At 43.7% G+C, this 12,208-nt stretch overlaps 1 pseudogene; it reads left to right on the top strand.

Annotated features, from left to right (window-relative positions):
- Window positions 1–218: 218 nt before the first annotated feature.
- LOC133771333 (GSK3B-interacting protein-like) lies at window positions 219–2,033 on the top strand (annotated as a pseudogene).
- Window positions 2,034–12,208: the final 10,175 nt, after the last annotated feature.

Genomic DNA, 12,208 nt, shown 5'->3' on the forward strand with positions numbered 1-12,208 from the left:
GCAAAGGGGACTCTGGCAGTTCTGTGCAGAGTGAACTGGAGAGAGATTATTGTCAAAGCCATCAGTTAAGAGGCTGTCAGTCCAGAGGCCTCCCAAGAGAGGAAGAGGAGAACGCTGGTGAGCGCAGGGGGTGCTGATTATCACACAGCAAGTTAGGTGACCTGAGAGGATTTCTTCCATTCTCCCTCTGGATTCTTCCTCTTTCTTTGTCATTAAGAATGGAGACAGACTGGAATCCCGTGGAGCTAAGCAGTATGTCAGGATTTTTTTTTTAAACTTTTATTTAATGAATATAAATTTCCAAAGTACAGCTTATGGATTACAATAGCTTCCCCTCCCCCATAACTTCTCTCCCACCCGCAACCCTCCCCTTTCCCGCTCCCTCTCCCCTTCCATTCACATCAAGATTCATTTTCAATTCTCTTTATATAAAGAGGATCAATTTAGTATATATTAAATAAAGATTTCAACAGTTTGCCCCCACATAGTAACACAAAGTGAAAAATTCTGTTGGAGTACTTAGTTATAGCATTAAATCACAATGTACAGCACATTAAGGACAGAGATCCTACATGATATTTTTAAAAAATTGATTAATTTTCTATGCAATTTCCAATTTAACACCAAGTTTTTTTTTTTCATTTTCAATTATCTTTATATACAGAAGATTGATTCAGTATATACTAAGTAAGGATTTCATCAGTTTGCACCCACACAGAAACACAAAGTGTAAAAATACTGTCTCAGTACTAGTTATAGCATTACTTCACATTGGACAACACATTAAGGACAGATCCCACATGAGAATAAGTACACAGTGACTCCTGTTGTTGACTTAACAATTTGACACTCTTGTTTATGGCATCAGTAATCTCCCTAGGCTCTAGTCATGAGTTGCCAAGGCTATGGAAGCCTTTAGGGTTCGCCAACTTCAATCTTATTCCGACAGGGTCATAGTCAAAGTGGAAGTTCTCTCCTCCCTTCAGAGAAAGGTACCTCCTTCTTTGATGGCCCCGTTCTTTTTTTTTTTTTTTAATTTTTTTGACAGGCATAGTGGACAGTGAGAGAGAGACAGAGAGAAAGGTCTTCATTTTTGCCGTTGGTTCACCCTCCAATGCACCGTGCTGATCCGATGGCAGGAGCCAGGTGCTTCTCCTGGTCTCCCATGGGGTGCAGGGCCCAAGCACTTGGGCCATCCTCTACTGCACTCCCTGGCCACAGCAGAGAGCTGGCCTGGAAGAGGGGCAACCGGGACAGAATCTGGTGTCCCGACCGGGACTAGAACCCGGTGTGCCGGCGCCGCAAGGCGGAGGATTAGCCTGTTGAGCTGCGGCGCCGGCCAGATGGCCCCGTTCTTTCCACTGGGATCTCACTCGCTGAGATCTATGTCTTCTTCTTCTTCTTCTTCTTCTTCTTTTTTTTTTTTTCCCCCAGAGTGTCTTGGCTTTCCATGCCTAAAATCCTCTCATGGGCTCTTCAGCCAGATCCGAATGCCTTAAGGGCTGATTCTGAGGCCAGAGTGCTATTTAGGACATCTGCTATTCTGAGTCTGCTGTGTCTCCCGCTTCCCATGTTGGATTGTTCTCTCCCTTTTTGATTCTATCGGTTGGTATTAGCAGACACTAGTCTTGTTTGTGTGATCCCTTTGAGTATGTCAGGATTTGAAGACAGTTCAGACCTTAATGGTTTTGAAGGCACTGACACGAAAGACATGAGGCTAGAAACTGAAGCAATTGTAAATGATGTTCTCTGCTGTTAACAACATGTTTGTCTCCAAGAGTCTGCGCTGTGCAGATGACATAGCCTGTATCAACGTGGAAATGAAGGAAAGGAACGGATACTGCCTGGAGCTCACGGAAGCAGGGCTTAGGGTGGTAGGGTATGCTTTTGACCAAGTGAATGATCATTTGCAGACCCCCTACTATGAAACAATCTACTCCTTGTTGGCTACGCTCACCCCCGCCTACAGGGATGCATTTGGAATTGCACTCCTTCAGAGACTGGTAGCTTTAGAGAGAGATAGACAGTCATGACTCAGCTTTTTCCTTTCAGAGGGGGCTGCTGACATAAAGCTTGAGATTCTTGCATATCCTAATCGAAAACGCATCTTTGGTTTTATGTCTTTATCACTTGCTTCAAATTTGGGCTTTTGGCTCAGAACAGTATGGACTAATGAATTGTCTTAGTTTCTGATTTATTAAAGGAATTCTGAAGCCATTGCTATGACATCATTATTAAGACATTCAGATTTCTTCATATGTCTTTGCATTTCAAAACCTAATCGGTATTGCCTACTCTTATCACAGGGCTTTGATGCTGCTAGCACTCTTTTACATAGGAGTTTCTAGATTTGCACAGTAATTTAGGAACTACAATTACCTAACTTCAAACTTGGATTCAACCTGCTAAATCAGGGGTTTGTTACTAGCTTGGACTGATTTTGTAGAAATTATTTTGCTACTAGCCTTATTGGAAACAAATAATCAACTAGTTTCCCCTGCACAAATTTTGAAATTCACTGCTTCGCTTTATGTATTTATATTACTAATACGGATTGATAAAGAGGAATTAATTCTATGTTATTTAACTAGTATTAAAGGAAGAGCAGGGACTGAGACAGTTCTGTATTCCTTGATTGCAACAGCTAGTCAGCTAAGCAGAGGACAGACCGTTCACAAATGAATGTAGTAATTTCTTGTTTCCAAGATATCTAAGCACATGAGCAAATGCAGGAACAGGTTCCATTCTTTTTCTTAACAAAAAAGATCTTCAATGTGTGTGATTTGAAAAGAAAGAAGATTCTGGTTTCCTAGAAGACAATATTTTGGCCTGTGTTGGTTCTTATCCTGAATGTTTGTTTACATGTATACAATATATATTCAGAAAGTAGTTTTGCTTCAATGTTTACTTTCCATAGTGTAGTGCTTTGGTATTCCCACGGCACTTCTCCTCCTCCAACAGATGTACAGTGTTCTGTCTCAATGCTAAATGTACAATGTAAAACGAGTGCATTGTATGGGTTTGAAACCAAAGGATGAATGGAGCATTCAGATACTTGATATTTGAAAAAGGGATACTCTGTATTTTATATTTTATTACAGGAACTTGATATTTATAAACTGTACCATGCTGCTGCACGTTCTCCAGTACATGCTGAACAATAAGGATTGGGGAGTCGTTTTTCAGTTACCTAAAGCAGCTGCTGTGGAAATGCTGACCTGAAAGTCTGCATCCGGACACATTTCACAAATTTGTCATTTGCGGATACCTTAATCACTAAAGTGTACATACTTGTGGCTCTGAGGATCATGTGGACCAGAGCAAACTGAAGTTCAGTTTGCGTCAGCTGTCATTGTCAAATGTAATTGGGAGGGCCGGTGCTGTGGTGCAGTGGGTTAAAGTCCTGGCCTCAGGCACAGGCATCCCATGTGGGTGCTGGTTCGAGACCTGGCTGCTCCACTTCTGATCTAGCTCTCTGCTATGGCCTGGGAAAGTAGTGCAGGATGGCACAAGTCCTTGGGCCCCTGCACCCGTGTGGGAAACCTAGAAGAAGCTCCTGGCTCCTGGCTCCTGGCTCCGGCCGTTGTGGCCAATTGGGGAGTGAACCATCGGATGGAAGACCTCTTTCTGCCTATCCTCTCTCTGTGTAATTCTGACATTCAAATCAATAAATAAATCTTTAAAAAGAAAGTAATTGAAATGCTTTAATTACATTTGATGATGCATGTTCATTCTCAGCTTTAAGCTCAGATGCTTAGCTGTTTGGGCAATGAAGTCAAACTTCAGGTTGAACTTTCTCATGCTTAATCTCAGGCAAATTGTAAATGATATTTGTAAAATTTGAATAAAATTCTGTTTACTCATTTTGAGCTAAGTATGAAGAAAAGTGCTTAAAAATTGAAATTGTTCATTTTGTGATAAATGATTGACTTCAAGAGGTTCTGTTTCCATTTTTGAATTCTGCAATGTTACATTTTGATTTGAAGTGAGTTGCTCTTTTTATTACTATGAAAGAGGAACAGACAAGAACACGTGAATAGACCCTCGAAGATATACATGAGGTCCCAGATAGGAAAAACCTCCTTTTTCACCTCCTGTTTATAGAATTTAACCAGATAAATTAAGCCTTGATTTCTTTTTTTTTTTTTTTAAGATTTATTTATTTGGGATGCAAAGTTATAGGGAGAGGGAGAGAGAGGCAGAGAGAGAGAGGTCTTCCATGTGCTGGTTCACTCCCCAGATGGCCACAATGGCCAGGGCTGGGCTGATCCACAGCCAGGAGCCTGGCAGAAGCTTCTTCCAAGTCTCCCACATGGGTACAGGGGTCTAAGCAATTGCGCCATCTTCCACTGCTTTCCCAGGCCATTGGCGGGGAGCCGGATCAGAATTAGAGCAGCCAGGACTCTGAACCCATATGGGATGCTGGTGCCGCAGGCAGAGCCTTAACCTACTGTATCACAGTACTGGCCCCAAGCCTTGATTTCTTGTAAGGAAAAGATAAAATCTTAATTATTTTTACAATTTTAAAAATAAGAACAATGAGCAGATAATATGATCTGACAACTCACAGGGCAGGCCTTTAATGCAGTGGTTAAGATACCACTTGGAGGCCGGCGCCGTGGCTCAATAGGCTAATCCTCCGCCTTGCGGTGCCGGCACACCGGGTTCTAGTCCCGGTCGGGGCACCAGATTCTGTCCCGGTTGCCCCTCTTCCAGGCCAGCTCTCTGCTGTGGCCAGGGAGTGCAGTGGAGGATGGCCCAAGTGCTTGGGCCCTGCACCCCATGGGAGACCAGGAGAAGCACCTGGCTCCTGACTTTGGATCAGCGCGGTGCGCCGGCCGCAGTGCACTGGCTGACTTTTCTCTCTGTCTCTCTCTCTCACTGTCCACTCTGCCTGTCAAAAAATATATATATATATTGTTTTTAAAAACAGATATCCAATAACTACTTGAAAGATGTTCAATTCAACCAGTAATCTAAGAAAGGAGGGTTGAAAGTAACTGAGCTGTTTCACCTAGTAAGTTTGTGATTTCTGTTATTTAAATACAATACCAGGATATAGTGAAGGGGCACTTTTACATTCTATTGGAGAATGCATTGGTGAAATCGATCTGGAGAATACTGATAATGGAGCCTTTGCAAAGATTATAACTTTGGAACTAGCTGTCTAGCCTAGAGAAATGATTCACCAGAAGGTAAACTACAATGATACTCATAAAAAGTCAGAAAAGCTCTCCCCAAAAAAGAGGCTGTCATGATTGACTCAGCAGGGAATGAACAAAAAGTGGTTTGAACAAAAGCTGTTGCCATAGGGACATGGTGAAAAGTCTGATGTTGAGGTTTCCAAAGTAAAAGTGGTAGGATCTGGGGACTGTCTTCATAAGTGGAGTGAAGATGGAAATGAATTGAAGTTACTAGGTAGGCTATTAGGTACATACTTGACTCCACTATTGATTGGTGACCAAGATCTTTGTAATTCAAATTTCCTAGCAAGATTATATATATATATATATATATATATATATATATATATATATGTTGTGTGTGTGTGTAGTTTACTTGAAAGAGGGGGGGGGGTTCACTCCCCCAAAAGTCTGCAGCAGCTAGCAGCCAGGATTGGGCCAGGCAGAAAGCAGGAGCTGAGAACTCAATCTGTGTCTCCCACATGGCTGATAGGGAACCAGCTATCTGAGCCATCATCTACTGCGTCCCAGATGTGCATTAGCAGGAAGCCAGCAGAGAGCTAGACTGGAAGAGGAGCAACCAGGACAGAATCCAGCGCCCCAACCGGGACTAGAACCCGGGGTGCCGGTGACACAGGCGGAGGATTAGCCAAGTGAGCCGCGGTGCCAGCCAAGCCATATGGGTTTTTGTATGGGACAGCTGGAGTATTCTCACATTAAGTTGTCTGCTTTTTCCCAGAGTAAGGGAGAGGAAGGTAGTAACAGTGTGATGCAATTTTATGGCTGGCATTAAGTTGTCCATGTGTAGGAGGAAGGAGACGATATTCATAAGTTGGAAGATTTATTTGTGCAAAGGCTGGAGACCACTTTAATGCAGTGTCTCAAGAAAATATACCAGATGTCCTACCCCACTGATCCATTTTTTTATAGAGTAAAATGATTTGAGTACCAAGGAAAGCCTTGAAGGGGAAAGATTAACAATTTTGAAACCTCAGGAGTTTATGGGTGGCTTACCTGTAGCCATAGTGATAGGCTTAAACCTGTCTAGCAACCCTTTAACATCTCCATTATTACAGAGAACTTTAGAGTTTCTCCGATGATTTCATAACATGCATTTGATCTTAGGAACAGTCTGAGGTTTGTAGGATGAAGTGCAGAGGGTTGAGATTGAAAGACGGAATAACAGAGAACACCCACGGGCACAGGCATTTGCCTGTACGCTTTATATTCATTGACACTTATAACCAAATATGATGACAGAAATGAATTTCAGTTCTGAGGTAAGCTTAGCGTTTTTAGGCTTGGAGCAGTTAAAGGGTACGTTCAAAATCAGAGTTGGAAAAGGAGCCTAGGTTTTCTTTCAGTTCCATGAACTTTCCACTCAGTTGCTACGCTTTTCAGCATGACCAACCATGGCTATTGCTCCTCTCACATGCACAGTTCTTGACTTCTCTTCCTCTTTGGGCAGCACAGTACTCCTCAAAAGACAAAGGACACCGTAAGTGCAGGCCAAGAATGGATTTTTTTTTTTTCAGGAATAGTAGAAAAAGCAGCAGTAGCCTTATTGAGAGCTTGTTGGAAAGGAAACAGAGAAAGGAACAAGGTACACTGGGTCCTTCTGGGTTTCCAAATGCTATTTGTCCACTACAGAGCAGTAATTCTGAAAGTGTGATCTCTGTGTCACCCGTATCAGTATTACCTAAGAATGTGTTACAAATGCATATTCTTGGGGCCAGCATTTGGCATAGAGTTAAGCTGCCACCTGTGACACCAGTATACAATATGGGCACCAGCTGAGTCTCAGCTGCTGTGCTTCTGACCCAGCTCCCTGATAATGTGCCTGGGAAAGCAACAGATGATGGCCAAGTGCTTGAGCCCCTGCCATCCATATAGGAGACTTAGATGGAGTTCCTGGCTCCTGGCTTACACCTGGCCCAGCCCTGGTTATTTTGGTCATTTGGGGAGTGAATCAGTGAATGGAAGATCCCTCTTTCCCTCTCTCTGTCACTCTTTCAAATAAAATAAATACTTTAAAAAAATGCATATTCTGGGGTCAGCATTATGGTATAGCAGGTAATGCCGCCACCTGCAATGCCGGCATTCCCTACGAGCGGCAGATCAAGTCTTGGCTGCTCCACTTCCAATCCAGCTCCCTGATAATAACCTGGGAAAAGCAGAAAATGGTCCAAGTACTCGGACCTCTGCCACCTATGTGGAAGACCCAGATGAAGGTCTTGGCTCCTGGTTTTGGCCTGGCCTGCCACTGGCCTTTGTAGCCATCTGGGAATTGAATCAGCAGATGGAAGATCTCTCTCTCTCTGTAACTCTGTCTTTAAAATAAATAATCTTTTTTTTTTTTTTAAAGCATATTCTAGGGTCTATCCAAAACCTATGGAAACAAGGCTGGCGCCGCAGCTCACTAGGCTAATCCTCCGCCTTGCGGCGCCGGCACACCGGGTTCTAGTCCCGGTCAGGGCACCGATCCTGTCCCGGTTGCCCCTCTTCCAGGCCAGCTCTCTGCTGTGGCCAGGGAGTGCAGTGGAGGATGGCCCAAGTGCTTGGGCCCTGCACCCCATGGGAGACCAGGAGAAGCACCTGGCTCCTGCCATCGGATCAGCGCGGTGCGCCGGCCGCAGCAGCCATTGGAGGGTGAACCAACGGCAAAAGGAAGACCTTTCTCTCTGTCTCTCTCTCGCTGTCCACTCTGCCTGTCAAAAAAAAAAAAAAAAAAAAAAAAAAAGTTTTTATGGAAACATAAACTCTGGAGTTGGGGACTACAACTGCTTAACAAGTCCTCCTCATGGCTCTGATACACACTAAGGTTGGGAACCACTGCTTCAAGCAGGCTGTCCCAGGAACTTGCTTGTGTGTGCTAGAAGGGAAGAATCAACAGGGATTTCTTGAATTTTTACAACCTAACTTCTTTAAGGTCTGGAAGCAGAGCATTCTGTTACATCTCTAATTTTGCACTGATGACATGTTTATAGATTCATGGACATGACTGCATCAGATAAGCTCACTGAGGTAAGAAACTGACCTGAAATTCTCTTATCTTGTAGGTATTTCAGTTTTCATTTATTTCTTTGTGTGCACAGAAGTAGCCAGTAACGTTTATTCTGCCTCTTCCATATAGTCTTGCTTTTATTTTTATATTATTTATTTTTTAAAAAAGATTTATTTATTTGAAAGGTAGAGTAACAGACAATGTGGGAGACACAGAGAGAAAAAGAGATCTTCCATCTAATGGCTTACCTCCCAAATGGCCACAAAAACCGTGGCTGCTAGGCCAAAGTCAGAAGTCTGGAACTCCATCTGGTCTCCCATGTGGGTGGGAGGGGACTGGGGACTTGGGCCATCTCTGCTGCTTTCCCTGGCACATTTCCAGCGAGTTGCATTGGAAGCAGAGCAACCAGGACTTTAACCAGCACTCTGAGATGTGAGGCTGGTATCAAAAGTGGGAACTTAACCTTTTGCACCACAGTGCCTACCCTTTATTTATTTATTTTTTCATTTTCAATTATCTATTTAGTATATATTAAGTAAAGATTTCATCAGTTTGCACCCACACAGAAACACAAAGTGTAAAATACTGTCTCAGTACTAGTTATAGCATTACTTCACATTGGACAACACATTAAGGACAGATCCCACATGAGAAGTAAGTACACAGTGACTCCTGTTGTTGACTTAACAATTTGACACTCTTGTTTATGGCGTCAGTAATCTCCCTAGGCTCTAGTCATGAGTTGCCAAGGCTATGAAGCCTTTTGAGTTCACCAACTTCAATCTTATTCCGACAGGGTCATAGTCAAAGTGGAAGTTCTCTCCTCCCTTCAGAGAAAGGTACCTCCTTCTTTGATGGCCCCGATCTTTCCACTGGGATCTCACTAGCAGAGATCTTTCATTTAGGTCTTTTTTTTTTTTTTTCTTCCCCAGAGTGTCTTGGCTTTCCATGCCTAAAATCCTCTCATGGGCTCTTGAGCCAGATCCGATGCCTTAAGGGCTGATTCTGAGGCCAGAGTGCTATTTAGGACATCTGCTATTCTGAGTCTGCTGTGTATCCCGCTTCCCATGTTGAATCGTTCTCTCCCTTTTTGATTCTATCAGTTAGTATTAGCAGACACTAGTCTTGTTTGTGTGATCCTTTTTTTTTGACAGGCAGAGTGGACAGTGAGAGAGAGAGAGTCAGAAAGGTCTTCCTTTGCCATTGGTTCACCCTCCAATGGCTGCTGCGGATGGCGCACCACGCTGATCTGAAGGCAGGAGCCAGGTGCTTGTCCTGGTCTCCCGTAGGGTGCAGGGCCCAAGCACTTGGGCCATCCTCCACTGCACTCCTGGGACACAGCAGAGCTGGACTGGAAGAGGGGCAACAGGGGCAGAATCTGGTGCCCCGACCAGGACTAGAACCCAGTGTGCCAGCGCTGCAAGGTGGAAGATTAGCCTGTTGAGCCATGGCGCTGGCCTGTGTGATCCCTTTGACTCTTAGACCTATCAGTGTGATCAACTGTGAACTGAAATTGATCACTTGGACTAGTGAGATGGCATTGGTACATGCCACCTTGATGGGATTATATTGGAATCCTCTGGCACGTTTCTAACTCCCCCATTTGGGGCAAGTCCGATTGGCCTGCCCTTTATTTTTAAGAATTTATTTTGTAAACTGGAAAGGCAGAAGGATAGAAAGAAGAGATGGAGGGAGATCTCCCATCCACTGTTCACTCTTCAAATGCCCACAACCATTGGGACTGAGCCAGGACCAAGCCTGGAGATGGGAACTCAATCTATGTGTCCCCCATGGGTGGCAGGGACCCAATCATTTGAGACATCATCTGATGCTTCCCACCTTCCAAGGGGCACATTAGCAGGAAGGTAGAACTGGGAGTGGACACCAGAACCCAAATCCAGCACTCTAATATGGGATGTGGGAATTCCAAGAGGCATCTTAACTACCATGCTGACTGCCTGCCTTACTTCTTTTTCTAAAAATTCCCTGTCATTGATGGGAGTCTTGAGAGAACAGCTAGAGCCACAAAACCAAGGTCAGCATAGCCAGAGTGGCTTTGGAGCTCCCAGGAGCTCACCGCTGCTCCTTGCCCTATGGTTAACCTCAAGAGTTGGCTTCCCTTCTTGACTAGGCTCCAAAAGTCCAGAAGCACAAGCTTCATTTTTCCCTGACACAGCTCTTGCCTTTCCAGGCTCCTCAATTTGCTCCCTCCAAGAGAAGCAGGGAGAGATGATATATTTTTCTTCCATTATTTGCTCCAAAATGAAAAATACTGCGTGGTGTTAGAATTGTGACCTGGCCTCAGTCCTACCATTACTGGCTACATGGTATTGGACAGATCACCATCTCTGGTTTCAATTTCCATCTGAGGAACAGAGCATTGGACCAGCTGCTACTGCTCCAACATTTTATGGTTCTATGTAATATCACAAGCATATCCTTAAAAGGTAAACTGTTGGGATTGAATCTCACCCTTTAACGCCTCTGTATCTTGGAAACCTCCTCCTCCTATGTTTAATATGAAGCACAATAAAGCCTCTGTACAGTAAATTCATCCTAAAGGGATGAATACACAGAAAGTAAAGACTGCAGCACATTTGCTCCTAACATAAATTGAATCTTTCTAAATACATTCAATATCACTATTAACTGCTTTGATAAAGAATAATTGCACATACAACAATGAAGCACTGATATTCTTTATTTCAAATTCCTGACTTATTTCTCATTGATAACAGTAAGCAAAAAGACACACTTCTTTCCCAAATTATTTAAGTGGTTCCATTTTTAATGCATGCTCTTCAGTTGCTTTTTCTTTTTGGCAAGATAAAGAGACTCACTCTGATCTATTTTCACATGCTGAAACAAGAGAAATGTCAAATGTAATGACTTAATCAGCAAGGGCATGCCTCTGTAGGGAATGGGGGAAGAAGAGCATTTCAGAAATTCTTAGGAAGTTTGAATAATTATTATTACATAAAGACTTATTTATTTGAAAGGCAGTATGGCATAGAGAGAGGCAGTTTCTCTCTCTCTCTCTGTATGTGTGTGTGTGTGTGTGTGTGAGTGAGGAAGAGAGAGGGAGCAAGTGAGCGAGATAGCTTCTATCCATTGGTTCACTCCCTAAATGACTGCAGTGGCCCAAGTTGGGTCAGGCCAAAGGATAAGGATCCTGGAATTCCACCTAGGATCCCAGGTCTCCCACATGGGTGTCAGGGGTCCAAATACTTGGGCCATCTCTGCTGCCTCCTAGTGTGCACATCAGCTGGGAGTTCGATCATAAGCCAAGTTGGTGGGAGCACTCCGATATGGGATGCGGCATCTGAAGCAGCAGCTTAACCTGCTGTACCACAACACCAGCCACTCTATTATATTTTTTATCCTAAGGAAACAAAGATACCACTGATGTGTTTTTTTTAAGATTTATTTTATTTACTTGAAAGGTAGAATTAGAGAGAGAGAGAGAGAGAGAGAGAAAGAGAGAGAGCGAGAGAGCGAGAGAGCAGAGACAGAGAGGTCTTCCATCCACTGGTTTACTCCCCAAATAGCTGCAATGGCTATCGCTGGGCCAGGCTAAAGGCTGGAGCTAGGAGCTTCTTCCAAGTCTTCCATGTAGGTGCCATGGGCCCAAGCACTTAGGCCATCTTCCACTGCTTTCCCAGGTGCATTAGCAAGGAGCTAGATCAGAAGTGGAGCACCCAGTACTTGAACTGGAGCCCATATGGGATGCTGGCACTGCAGATAGCAACTTAACCTGCTATACCACAATGTCGACCCCAGGTAATGTATAATAATGCATTAATAATACAAATTACATCCCAAACTTGATAAAGTCAAGGCTAGGGAAGGTATAAAGAAAAAGGCTGTGGTACACTATTTCAGTTGCTTTCCTATTTCCTCTTAGCTCCTTCCTAAAAGAGAGTTGATTTTGCAGGCATCATCTCAAAGCAATGACTCATGACTGGTCTGAACCTATGGTGCCATCCATTTCCCAGCCTCCCAAGCAGTGTTAGTGACTACA

This window comes from Lepus europaeus, chromosome 12 (genome assembly GCF_033115175.1).
Source record: "Lepus europaeus isolate LE1 chromosome 12, mLepTim1.pri, whole genome shotgun sequence".
Lineage (NCBI taxonomy): Eukaryota > Metazoa > Chordata > Mammalia > Lagomorpha > Leporidae > Lepus > Lepus europaeus.